This window comes from Zootoca vivipara, chromosome 4 (genome assembly GCF_963506605.1).
Source record: "Zootoca vivipara chromosome 4, rZooViv1.1, whole genome shotgun sequence".
NCBI lineage: Eukaryota > Metazoa > Chordata > Lepidosauria > Squamata > Lacertidae > Zootoca > Zootoca vivipara.
The window spans coordinates 46,184,422-46,196,421 of record NC_083279.1 but is presented as its reverse complement, the minus strand read 5'-3'; positions in this window follow the sequence as shown (position 1 = coordinate 46,196,421).

The following is a 12,000-nucleotide window of genomic DNA, read 5'->3' as shown; positions in this document are numbered from 1 at the left end:
AAATTATCTTTCCACTGATATATAATTTTATGGAGTAATACCATAAAATTATATATCAATGGTATATAATTGGTATGCAGGCCCACACCGACTATTCTTATTATCATTGGATCATAGGGTTGGAAGGGACCATGAGGGTCATCTAGTCCAACCCCCTGCAATGCAAGAATCTTTCACCCAAAATGGGGCTCAAACCCACGACCCTGAGATTCAGAGTCTCTTCCTGGCATCTGTCGGCTGTCAGAATATCAGTCCTTTGAATAGGATCAGCTTTTCAGAGGCTCATCTATCTTTCTTTAAAGCATGATCTCCTTATCTTTTGAAGGCCATCATTTGCAACATCAATGAGATATTGATAACTGCTTTCCTTTGCAAAATTTATTATGATGTGATTATTTACTTTTAAGTATGTTCAAAGTTCTTTTGCATCGTGAGAAGTAAGGCCAAGCTCAAACTGCTAGTAAATGCCACAAATAGATAAGGAAGGAACTTGATGGGAACTGACAGAATCAGCTTTATTCTACCTATCATAAAAAGCGGCACTGTATTTCCCCCCTTTTATGCGTTCAAATGCTCATTCAAAATTGGCAAAGTAACTGTGGTGAAGCAAAGCAAGAATATACCCTCTGTGCAATCAGGAGACAGGTGTAAAATGAATGCCTGCGTTCACATAATAAATTGACAGTTGTTAAATACATAATCAGAGAACCAAAGAACCATAGAGTTGGAACAACCGTAAATGCCAACAACATCATTTCAGAGCAAGTTGATCATGGAAAGGTGTTGAGAGCCCAAGGGTATGAGGACAATAGTATGTCAATGAACCCACCCACTTCCTCAATAATGCTACCTATGTAGCTATGTTTGCAACCTTTACACTTGTATTTATGTATACCGGTTTATATTTTAACTGTATCAGTTAATAATAGTTGCAAATTCTGCAACAGTGTTAGAAGTGGAACTCTGTACTGTCAGTGGCATCACTGTGATGTTGTCACTGAGATTTTCTCAATTTTGGATGTTTTAGAAGGACTTGTTTCTACATTTTTTGCTTGTTTTGCGTCCTCCAAATGCTGCCTGTGCAACTTACGTAGACATAATTTATATTTGTGGTGGGTTGGGTTTTTCTGTTTAACAATATATATTTTGATTGTATCACTTCATAGTAGTTGCTAAATTTGCAACATTGTTATATGTGAATGTTATGGCAGCTGCATGGCAAGCAGAATTTGAAAATTTCTATGACCAGCCTTGGTTGTTAATTATTATCTGACGAGGTTCTCAAAAAAATGAAGGTTGCCTCCAACATTAGCTTAGAAAACCACATGCTAAAAATAACCAAGGCTTGCACTCTGGCCAAAGTTATATGGCCAAAGTTCTGTCAGTGCAAGGATTTTCCTTAGTCAAGAGAAACTTCTCCCCCTCTCCTCTCTCTGTGTGCCCTCTAAACATGCTCTGGGTTTCCCCAACCCTCCAGAGCAGATTTGGGAATGGTGTGGGGTACATGGGGAGAGGGGATTCCCATTGTGCTAGTGGGAATCCTTGTACTGGCTTCTGCTAATGCAATGGTAAGCTGGATACGAACCCAAGATACAGAAGAAGCCAACTTGCATTCATACAACATCCCTTGTCTCAGCTGCTGATGTATACTGGGTCATTCACAACTGCAGGCTCTGGGATCACACTTTAAACTGAACAAGGGCTAGCAGTGTTCGAATGGGTTTGCCCCCTAACTCACCTCTGAGACTCCTCAAAGAGCTCTCCCCTCCATGGGAACAGTGGCACAGAAACATAGGAACACTGGTGGCTGGTGGTCTTTGGATTGTGTGGGGCTGTTTGCTGGTCAAAGAAGTCATCAGGATTGCAGACAAGGAATTTTCCTGGCCCTGCCTGGAGGTGTCAGGGAACTATGGCCCTTCCAAATAGATGCTTTGGTACAGTTTCCCCCTTATCATGAGTCTCAGCTGCTCGCTCCCATGTACAAGCCAAGACACAGGAAGAGGGAGAAAACAGATGAAGTGCTGGAGAACTCTGGAGAATTTTTGTGTGTTGGAGTTGATGCTGGGGAGGAAGAGAGGCCAGTTCAGGAGCTGTAACACAGCTGCACACTCAGGCAGTGGCCCCTATGGGTCCTACTCTTGCCCCAAATGGAATCATGGAGGGCTTCCACCATTTATCTTGCTTCAGCAGCATGCGGCACATGGGGACAATCTTTTGCTGCAGTGGAGGAAAGTGTGCTAGCTTATGCAAATGTGAAGGCAGTGTTGTGTAGTGGTCAGAGTATTAGACTAGGATCTGGGCCAAATGCCTGCTAAGCCCTGAAGCCCACTGGATGACTTTGGGCCAGCTCTTGCCTTTCAGCCTCACCTACCTTACATGGTGGTTGTGAGGATAAAATGGGTTGGGCATCATGTATGCCATCCTGAGATCCTTGGAGGGAAGGAGGAATAAAATGCAACTAAAGATAGCCAAAATTAACAGGTGTATTATACTTTTTAAAAATAAACACATGTGCTATATATATATATATATATATATATATATATATATATATATATATATATGAGAGAGAGAGAGAGAGAGAGAGAGAGAGAGAGAGAGACCAACAGTCAACACCAGAGCTAGGAATGCCATTTGAATAATCCTGGTATTATAGTATAGGACTTTTAGGGCCCAGTCCTCCCTCCCCCCAATACCAGACTTGAATGTGATTTTTATTCTGAGAATCTTTTGTACAGTGTTCTGAAATCCTCTTTTTAAAGCATTTTTAAAAAAATCTATAGAACAGAAGGATAACTGGAGTTCTGATTCTCTGCCAATAATATTGAAAGCTAGCAGAGTGGAGATTGGAGTCATTAGCTTTCCAGATGGCTGGCTGCCCTTCTTGACTGGAGGAAGCTTGTTTTGACATCAGAGTGCAGAGAACCTGGATAAAGGATGTGGAGAAGAGACTTCATAGTAAAGCCAAAGACCTTGTCAATCACAGTATCACAGATTTCTTTTTTTACATATGGAAAGCCATAATTGGTACAACAGTTAAAAAGCATGGCATTATTTTTGGGATGCATCTGAGGCAGAGTCTAAAATAGGTCATATCTTCTGTTTTCTTTCTTTTTCATTCCTGACTTTCAGAAATGCAAGGCTTTACCATGGACACCCAACAGAACACTGATATAGGATGTTAAAACTTTCTTATCATGACTAGATATGCACTTTCTGATTAAGATTTCTAAACTTGTGTTTTGCTAAGTTTTTGTACTTGTATTTTTATGCCACCTTTTTCTCCAAGGACCTCATAGTTCTGTTCCTCCTAATTTAATCTTCACAACAACCCTGTAAGGTTAGGCTGGGAGCCAGTAACTGTCCCAAGGTCACCCTGTGAGCTTCATGGCTGAGTGGAGATTTGAACCCTGGTCTCCCAGCTATGCAGACATAATACAGTCTCAAAGCACATAAGTGCTTTATATACCCACATAAGTACTTTATTTAAAGTGCTCTTCCACCCTGGAGTTCAGTAGCAAGACAGTCCCTGACATCAGGTTTACAGTCTAAGAGACATGACACATAAAGAAAAAGGGAAGGGGCAGAAGAGGGAAAAGGCAAGCATGAGCACCAGTTTTTAAAGTTACAGCCTATCCTTTTTGCTCCTTGGCTGGAAGTTAACATACATAGTGTGAAAGGTACAGAGCAAAGTAAGGAGGGGAATTGGTTAAGGTGGATGAGTTGCACCGGGGGGGGGGGTGTGTGAAACTAATGGAAAGCTATTGGAAGCCCACTGTTTTTGCAAGGGACTTTGAGGATGAAATCTCCCTGTGGATTTGAGGGATGGCCCTGATAGTGTCTATTGAAGGGTCTGGTTTAAGTTACTAGTGCCTGGGGTTGTGGACATTTGCAGCTGTGTGGCCTCCTATATGCTCTCTTGACTGGGTAGATCTAGGGTGTGGTGAAAGCACATTATGGGTTGGTGCCTGTTGTGTGAGGAGGTAGGTGTGGCCATTCCAGGGGGGAGGGGACCACCCTGAAAACAGAGATTTGTGCCAACTTCCACCCAGTCACCAATACACCCTTGGGGGGGGGCAAGATAATTGAGAGGGTGGGGGTTCAGATGCAGATGCTCTGAGTTGGTCTTTGTTGCCTGGATGCACAAACTTTTAAAGAAGAAAACCAGAGGGTGCAACCTTGTTGCTTCTCCTGGACCTCTCAGCAGCTTTGGATGCTGTTGAGCATGGCATCCTCCTGGACTACCTCTGTGTATTAAGAGCACAGTTTTACGGTGGTGTGAAGCCTATGTATTCCGTGTAGTGGATTCCCTTAGTTACTGGACAAGATGATGAGAGCATTAATGCGGTGTGAAATAAGATTAGTCAGAATCCCCACCCACCCCTTTGCCCCAGTTCAGAACTTGCAGGTTAACCAAGAAATAAGGTACTGTCCCAACAAAGGAAGAATGGCAAGTAAAGTTAATGGACTATGCAGAAAGGGTGAAACTCACAGGAAGATTAAGAAATCAAGAAGAAATAACTTTAAACAAAGAATGGGGGATTATTGTGGATATGTGGATTATTATTATTTAAATGTAAACAATTAAATACATTAGCAGGATTAATTTAAAATCTAGCAGTTAAAAGGTGGCTTTGGAAGGAGTATAAAGAGTAATAAACAAAAGGAGTTACGGTAAGGAAGAGGTGCAGCTATGCAAATGCTCATACAGTATAGGGAACCAAGGAAGGGGAGGAGGGAAGTCTAAACAACTATGTATGCAATCGTATTTGATTATTATTATTATTGTTAATTTGAAAAACTGAAAAATAGAATCATGAAAAATAAAATTAAGGTTTATTAACATACACAGCAAGCATAGAATTGCAGTCAAAGAAAAAAGGAGCAAAATGTTGGAAGGTAAATGATAGCCCAGGGGACTGAGATAGCTCTCTGGTAGAAGAAATATGGCAAGGCAAGTCTGAGCCAATACACAATCAGTGTCAAAGGTGAAGCAAAGAACACTCCTCATATATGATGACTGGAAGGTCAGCAAATACAACGTTGCCTCTTAGGAACAGGAGGCTGGCTGGACTTACAGAGGATTCTGTGTTTCATATATCTTAATACATTCCATTTCTAACACTCCATGGCAGGTGCATGCCCCAAGGAATAACAGAACCCGTGCTGACATCAATGTATGCTTGAAATATTGTCCTGCATTCCTGAGATCTGAGAGGTCTTAAAATCATAGCATTGTGTAGTTGGAAGGGATCCTGAGGATCATCTAGTCCAACCCCCTGAAATGCTGGAATATGGTCCTCCATCCAGTTTGAAAACATACTGGACCCAGCTTAGCCTTGCAAAAGTGGTAGCAGTTTTGTTGTTGCACCACTAGGAGGACAAATTTGTGCTGATTGGATATGATCTGACCAAAGTTAAACATTTGTCAGGATACCCGTACACATGTTTGCTCAAGTCCCCTTGAGTTCAGATGATACTTTTGAGGAAACATGCATAGAATCAGGCCGCAATGATGTGCTTAACTCTCTCATTTAAATCAATAGGATTTCAAGGTGCTAGCCCTCTGTACCTGTACCAAGCAGTATTATACCCCGAGAGCTTGTCCCAAGAGGGCTGAATGCTCCCAAAGCATCTTCCACTCCCAGAGCCCCTGGGTGGAATTGTCACAAATTGTGCCAGTTCCTGCCAGTTCTGGGATTGTATTCCCAGGTGCAACCCCAGCAAGAAAAGAAGCTGTGCTGAGGCTTTTGAAAACCCACCACTGCCTTCTCCTTGGTAAATTACATTGCTCTGGGGTGGGCCTCTCTCTTTCACAGTTGCACAAGTTTGACCAGTTCTCTCAAAAGGAACATTCTGGAGTGCTGCATATATGCTAATTGCATCTAATGAACTGTGGAATGAACAAAAAGGGTTGAAGACAAGGAACTCTAGTTCAGTGAGCACTATTAATTCATTAGTGGACAGCACTGATTACTTGATGCTTGAGTAGGCATGAAATTTCTCTAATAACCCTTACTTCATATTTATGCCTTTGATTGTAATATAAAATAAAAAGAAAAGGGGGGGATTTACCCTGAGATAGCAGGGCCTCTCATCTAATTAGCTTAAATTTCAAGAACCCTTGTAATAAATTGATGCCAAGATCAATGAGATCTCTAGGACTAGATAATAGCCTTTTGCTTTAATATGCCTTCATTAAGTCTGCCTCCTTGAAATGCAATAAAGCACCAAAGAATGCATGCTGAGCCTGGTGTGTGATGCAAAACACCATATATTTTAGTCTCATAACTTTGTCCTTCAGTTTATTTCCTTAAAACATTTTAGGAAAATTAAACAAAAGAGAGAGAAAAGGAACTAATATTAACAAGAAAAAGTGTGCCATCTGGGCAGGTACCGGTAGTGCATTTATAGTTGTACTTACCCTGGCTATTACTCAGATTTCAAGTTTTAAAACAATCTGTTATAAATGTGACCACACACTGCACAAGGTTTATAGTTGCTTCCAAATATTTTAAACACTTTCACATTTCTACCTCTTTTAAATAGCATTCATTTTGCACTTATTTCTGTTAACAATAGACACAGTTGAGACATTTCCAAGTCCCATTGATTACCCTGGAAGATATTTAAGCGCATTGCTTAAACTCTTCATTGAATAATGAGATTTAAAAGCACTGAACATTGGCTAGATCCTACCCAATATTCTGTGCACTTTTAGAACAAGGGCTTTTCAGGTTGGTCAAAGCAAGCTTCCCTTACTGTTCAAGCTTCATCCTCAAAACGCCGCTAAAAGAAAACAACAGAAGGCAGCATAGCGTGTATAAAAGTCTTTCAAAATGGAATTCAAAGTTGTGAAATGTGCAGTGTAGGGACATGTCTCCCTGACTGTCCATTTTTGTTGTTTAGTCATTTAGTCGTGTCCGACTCTTCGTGACCCCATGGACCATAGCACGCCAGGTACTCCTGTCTTCCACTGCCTCCCGTAGTTTGGTCAAACTCATGTTTGTATGATAGCTTCAAGAACACTGTCCAACCAACCTGTCCTCTGTCGTCCCCTTCTCCTAGTGCCCTCAATCTTTTCACAGCATCAGGGTCTTTTCCAGGGAGTCTTCTCTTCTCGTGAGGTGGCCAAAGTATTGGAGCCTCAGCTTCAGGATCTGTCCTTCCAGTGAGCACTCAGGGCTGATTTCCTTCAGAATGGATAGGTTTGATCTTCTAGCAGTCTATGGGACTCTCAAGAGTCTCCTCCAGCACCATAATTCAAAAGCATCAATTCTTCGGCAATCAGCCTTCTTTATGGTCCAGCTCTCACCTCCATACATCACTACTGGGAAAACTATAGCTTTAACTATACGGACCTTTGTCGGCAAGGTGATGTCTCTGCTTTTTAAGATGCTGTCTAGGTTTGTCATTGCTTTTCTCCCAAGAAGCAGGCGTCTTTTAATTTTGTGACTGCTGTCACCATCTGCAGTGCCAGTGATCATAGAGCCCAAGAAAGTCTAATCTCTCACTGCCTCAATTTCTTCCCCTTCTATTTGCCAGGAGGTGATGGGACCAGTGGCCATGATCTTGGTTTTTTTGATGTTGAGCTTCAGACCATTTCTTTCACCCTCATTAAAAGGTTTTTTTTAATTCCTCTTCACTTTCTGCCATCAAGGTTGTGTCATCTGCATATCTGAAGTTGTTGATATTTCTTCCAGCAATCTTACTTCCAGTTTGGGATTCATCCAGCCCAGCCTTTCGCATGATGAATTCTGCATATAAGTTAAATAAGCAGGGAGACAATATACAGCCTTGTCGTACTCCTTTCCCAATTTTGACTGTCCATTACAATGGGTCAAAATCTACCCAAGTATATTTTTCTTCTTGCACCTTTCCTAGAAATTAATGCCTATGCTCCTAACTGAGGTTTGATTACATGCTTGGTAGCATTCTATCAGGCTACAGAGTGCAGGGAGAAAAGAGAAGCAGTAATTGCCTCTATTGATGCCAGATACCATTAGTCCTCCTTCAACTGTCATCCAGTTGCAGCCATTTCATCAGGCTGCCATCATGGTTCTGTCCTAGCTGGAGATGACAAGAACTGTAATTTTAAGAACTGGGCCCTGATTTTGCCCCCCCCCTTCCTCCCATCTCTTTTTTCTTCTGTGTTATGTTTTTTAGAATGCAGGCCTGAGGTCAGGGATTGTCTTACTAGGAAGCTTTTGTTTTGTTTTGTTTTTGGTTAACTCATTAAATAAATAATAAACATGTTCAGACAATTGTATGCTAATATGTATTTAGTTCATAAAATAACGTGTTCACTACTTGATTGAAAAACAAACAACAAACCTCAAAGTACTTAACAAAAAAACCACAACCAAAATAATAACATTAACAATAAGAATGAACAACCATAATTTTAAGACCTTCAAAAAGTTAAAATAACAACAAACTAAAAACAGATTAAAACTCACATCAACTTTCTAAATTTTTGGGCAGGCTTCTCTAAACAAAAAATGATAGCATTCTTACAAATGCAGAACAGGCATTATGTGGTACCTGTAACAGGGCCAGTTCCACAGATTGAAGCAGTCAAATGTGGTAAGGTGATTTGGTAGGCAAAGTGGCCCCAAGTTGTAAAGGGCTCTATATACTGTAAGTACAGTAACACCTTGAACTGGCCCGGTAGCATACAAGCAACCAATGCAGATCCCTGAGCACAGGTGTAATATCCTGACAAAGTGTGTTCTCCTTCATGGAGAGCACATGTTGTGGTGGGGGCAAACAAGACATCCCTCTGTTGCTGGGTGGGTTAGTTTGGATGGCCACGAATCTTATTGGGCACCTCTTGGTTGTTGGGGAGAATTTGATGTTGCAATTTATGATTGACGGCCAAGGAGCTTTTTATTCCCTGTGTGCAGCGTTGAGCTGCCTCTTTTCGCTGCACGCATCGGATCACCTGCCCAACCCGCCCCCCCTATATTTAGGGCTGTTCGTGTTGACCTTGCTATGCCTGTCATGGGGTCGTCTGCTTTGGGGCAGGGGCCTGGTAGGAATTTTTCCATTTGGCTGATTGGCCATTTGGTTTTTTGCCTATTGCGTAGCAAAATAATCACAACTTGTAAGGTTGCAGTTAGGCATTGGTTAAATTTGGTTGGTGGAGGGGGTATGGTTGGCTGTGCCCCTCCAATGCTGTTGCTGCAAGGGTATTCCGTTAAAGGAATCCAGGGGCTCGCCATGCTCTTGTCCGAACCCCTATCAAAGAGCTAGGGTCACGCAAGAGCCCCTGGGAGCATTTGGGGAGAGGTGAAGGCCTGGCACCCAGCTCTATTCTCTCCCCAAAATGTTTTCCCTTATTGACTTTTGCAGGCTTGTGGATATCAGTTCTGTTCCTGCTTCTAGGTGGGAACAGATAATCGCGAACCAATGCCTAAGCAACCACTCACATTCTGTAATCAGTAAAGTTGTGGCCAAAAAATTATGCCAAAAACCTTAAACAAAAATTCTGTATGAAGATTGTACTGATTTGGTGTAAATTTGGCATATAGGATTACCGGTATGTCAGTGCCTGAATTTTGAGAATTGGTAAAATAGGAATATTTTATTAGCACCACTAAAATCAGGGTTAAACACTCACCAGCAGAGCTGGGAGTTCACACTGACAGAACAAGGATTTCTGTTGAAGCTGAAATGACAAGCTCTGTTATTAAGGTCATTGTAGACAGGGCAAATGTCAGGGAGCTGAGCTCTCTCTCTCACTCTCTCACTCTCTCTCTCTCTCTCTCTCTCTCTCACACACACACACACACAAAAGGTGCTATGCATGTCGGTTCAGTTCTTGGTAAACCCAGGCAGAGCTGAAAAGGAGACTCCTCTGTGCCACCCTGGAGAACGTTTGCCAGTACATGTTGACAATGCCGAGCTAAATAGAGGAATAATCTGAGGCAACTTTCTACAGTATATGGGAATTGAATGCAGGATCAATATTGCAGAGGCTGAAACAGAGTCATTTAAGAACTACTCTCTAGGGATAGCAGGAATGTAAGAAAATGCTTGTAAAGCACATAAAAAGGTACCGTAGGAGCAGCATGTTGTAGTTTAATCCAGTCAGAAGTGTGTGGGGGGACTTTGAAAAGCAATTCTATTATGCCTCTAGTATTTGGTCATTAAAGAGTAAAATATTCTCTCCAGTTATTATGGATTGGAGCGAAGACTCCACCCTTAAGCTTGTGATTACTTTCATTTTCCTAAATAGTTGTGTGCTAACCTGTTCATCAGTTAACAGCCTCTTGTTCTGGGCCTGTAAAGTGTGCAACCTTGCTGTATATTAAATGAATAAAACACTACAATTTAACAATGCTGGTATTTACCACATGAAGTGTTTTACAAAACACAATATGCACGAGCCATTTCACCCACAGGCTGCTTCTGTGCTTAAATACCAGAGCCATTTCACCATTTATAAAGCTGAGGCTGCAGGGTGAAGCGAGATGAGGTTATGGATTAGGCTTATTTATTTATCTTTACATTCCTATCTTGGGCTTCCACAATTATGCTTAAGGCAGTGTGCAGCATGGAGCTAATAAAAAAAACATAGTGGCATTAATAACACAGATTAAACCAAGAAACCTATGCACATTAATCAGGGAATCCTAGACAAGCAACAAAACACCCAAGTGCATGGGAAACACTGGAAATTGCAGTCCCAGACATCTGGAGGGCACCAGGTTGGCAAAAGCTGGTCCAAAAACTACCTTACAGAACTGCCTATTGGTATAAGAGCAAAACCAGAAAACCCAATTGGGACTCTTCCTGGAAAGTCGGAAGGATTTGATGGTTAGCAGCATCAAAGGTTTCTGGGAAGTCTGGAAATATATCAAGGGGATCATATCCTTCCTCTGTCTTTCTGCAGATTCTCCACCAGGGCCAATTACCGGTAATTGTTTCTCTTCCACAACCAAAAATGGATATGAATTGAGTTCATCCATTACATTCATGAATATTTGAAAATGTTAAGCACCAACATCATACCCACAAGTGTCATCACGGACTTGACAGAAGCCGCCTTGGTTTCTGATCCACATCCTGAATGTCTTATTTTGGCTCCTGTGCTCTGGCCATGCCAGGACCAAAAGATGGGTTTTTGGGGTTCTGCGCTGTGGTGCAAGTCAGTTGGCTCACACCAGAGCATGGGACCAAAAAAAAAAAACCAGAAGGAAAACCCTGTGCATCACCACTTTTCTTCCTCCTATTGTGTGGGGCCATCTCCTGACACTGCACAGACTGGTGCAAACTTCCAGTAGGCCATGCTTGTCCCCGCAGCATCTCCTGACTCTCCCCCTAGGCTGCAGAGGAGGAGGGGGGCAGTGGACAAAGGTAGGGGGCGAGTGGGCAGGCAAGGAAGGGCTTGGCAACAGGAAGGGGGCAAGTGATGGGGGCAGCGGGATGGGGGGTTGCCCTGAATTGCCCTCCCAAGATGTTGGGGGCTATGCAACATGTTTTACTATGTTATCCCAAAAAGGTTGACTGTAGTAAGCCTGTATGGCTGCAGCTCACATTACACCATGCCATATAGCTAATGATATCATTGGTGAGTTTGATTTTACTGCCTCTGCTCCTGGTGGGGTTGTTTTCGCCAACCCATGGGAACTCCTCTGCTTTTGTCTGTGGAATGGATGCTCTGTCACTGACCTCCAGCCCTTCCTCATCTGTACCTTTGGCTGTGCTGAGGTCAGCAGTGTTGAGCAGGATTCTGACTTACAGAAAATCTGCAATTAAGACTGCCATCAAATTACCTGGAATTCCATCTTACAAGTGTAAAAGGAGCCACCACCAAAGCACGATAAGCCATCCGGCACTGTAAACTGTCTTTTTCTTTGTTTAAACATACAGTTTACAGCAGAAGCCATTAGTGAGTCATTCTTATTTGTGTTGCCTGGATAATGACCAAATAGATCGTTAAAAGTTGATGTCAAGCTCGGGTCCTTATCACCTCCCTTTAGCTATTAATGCATA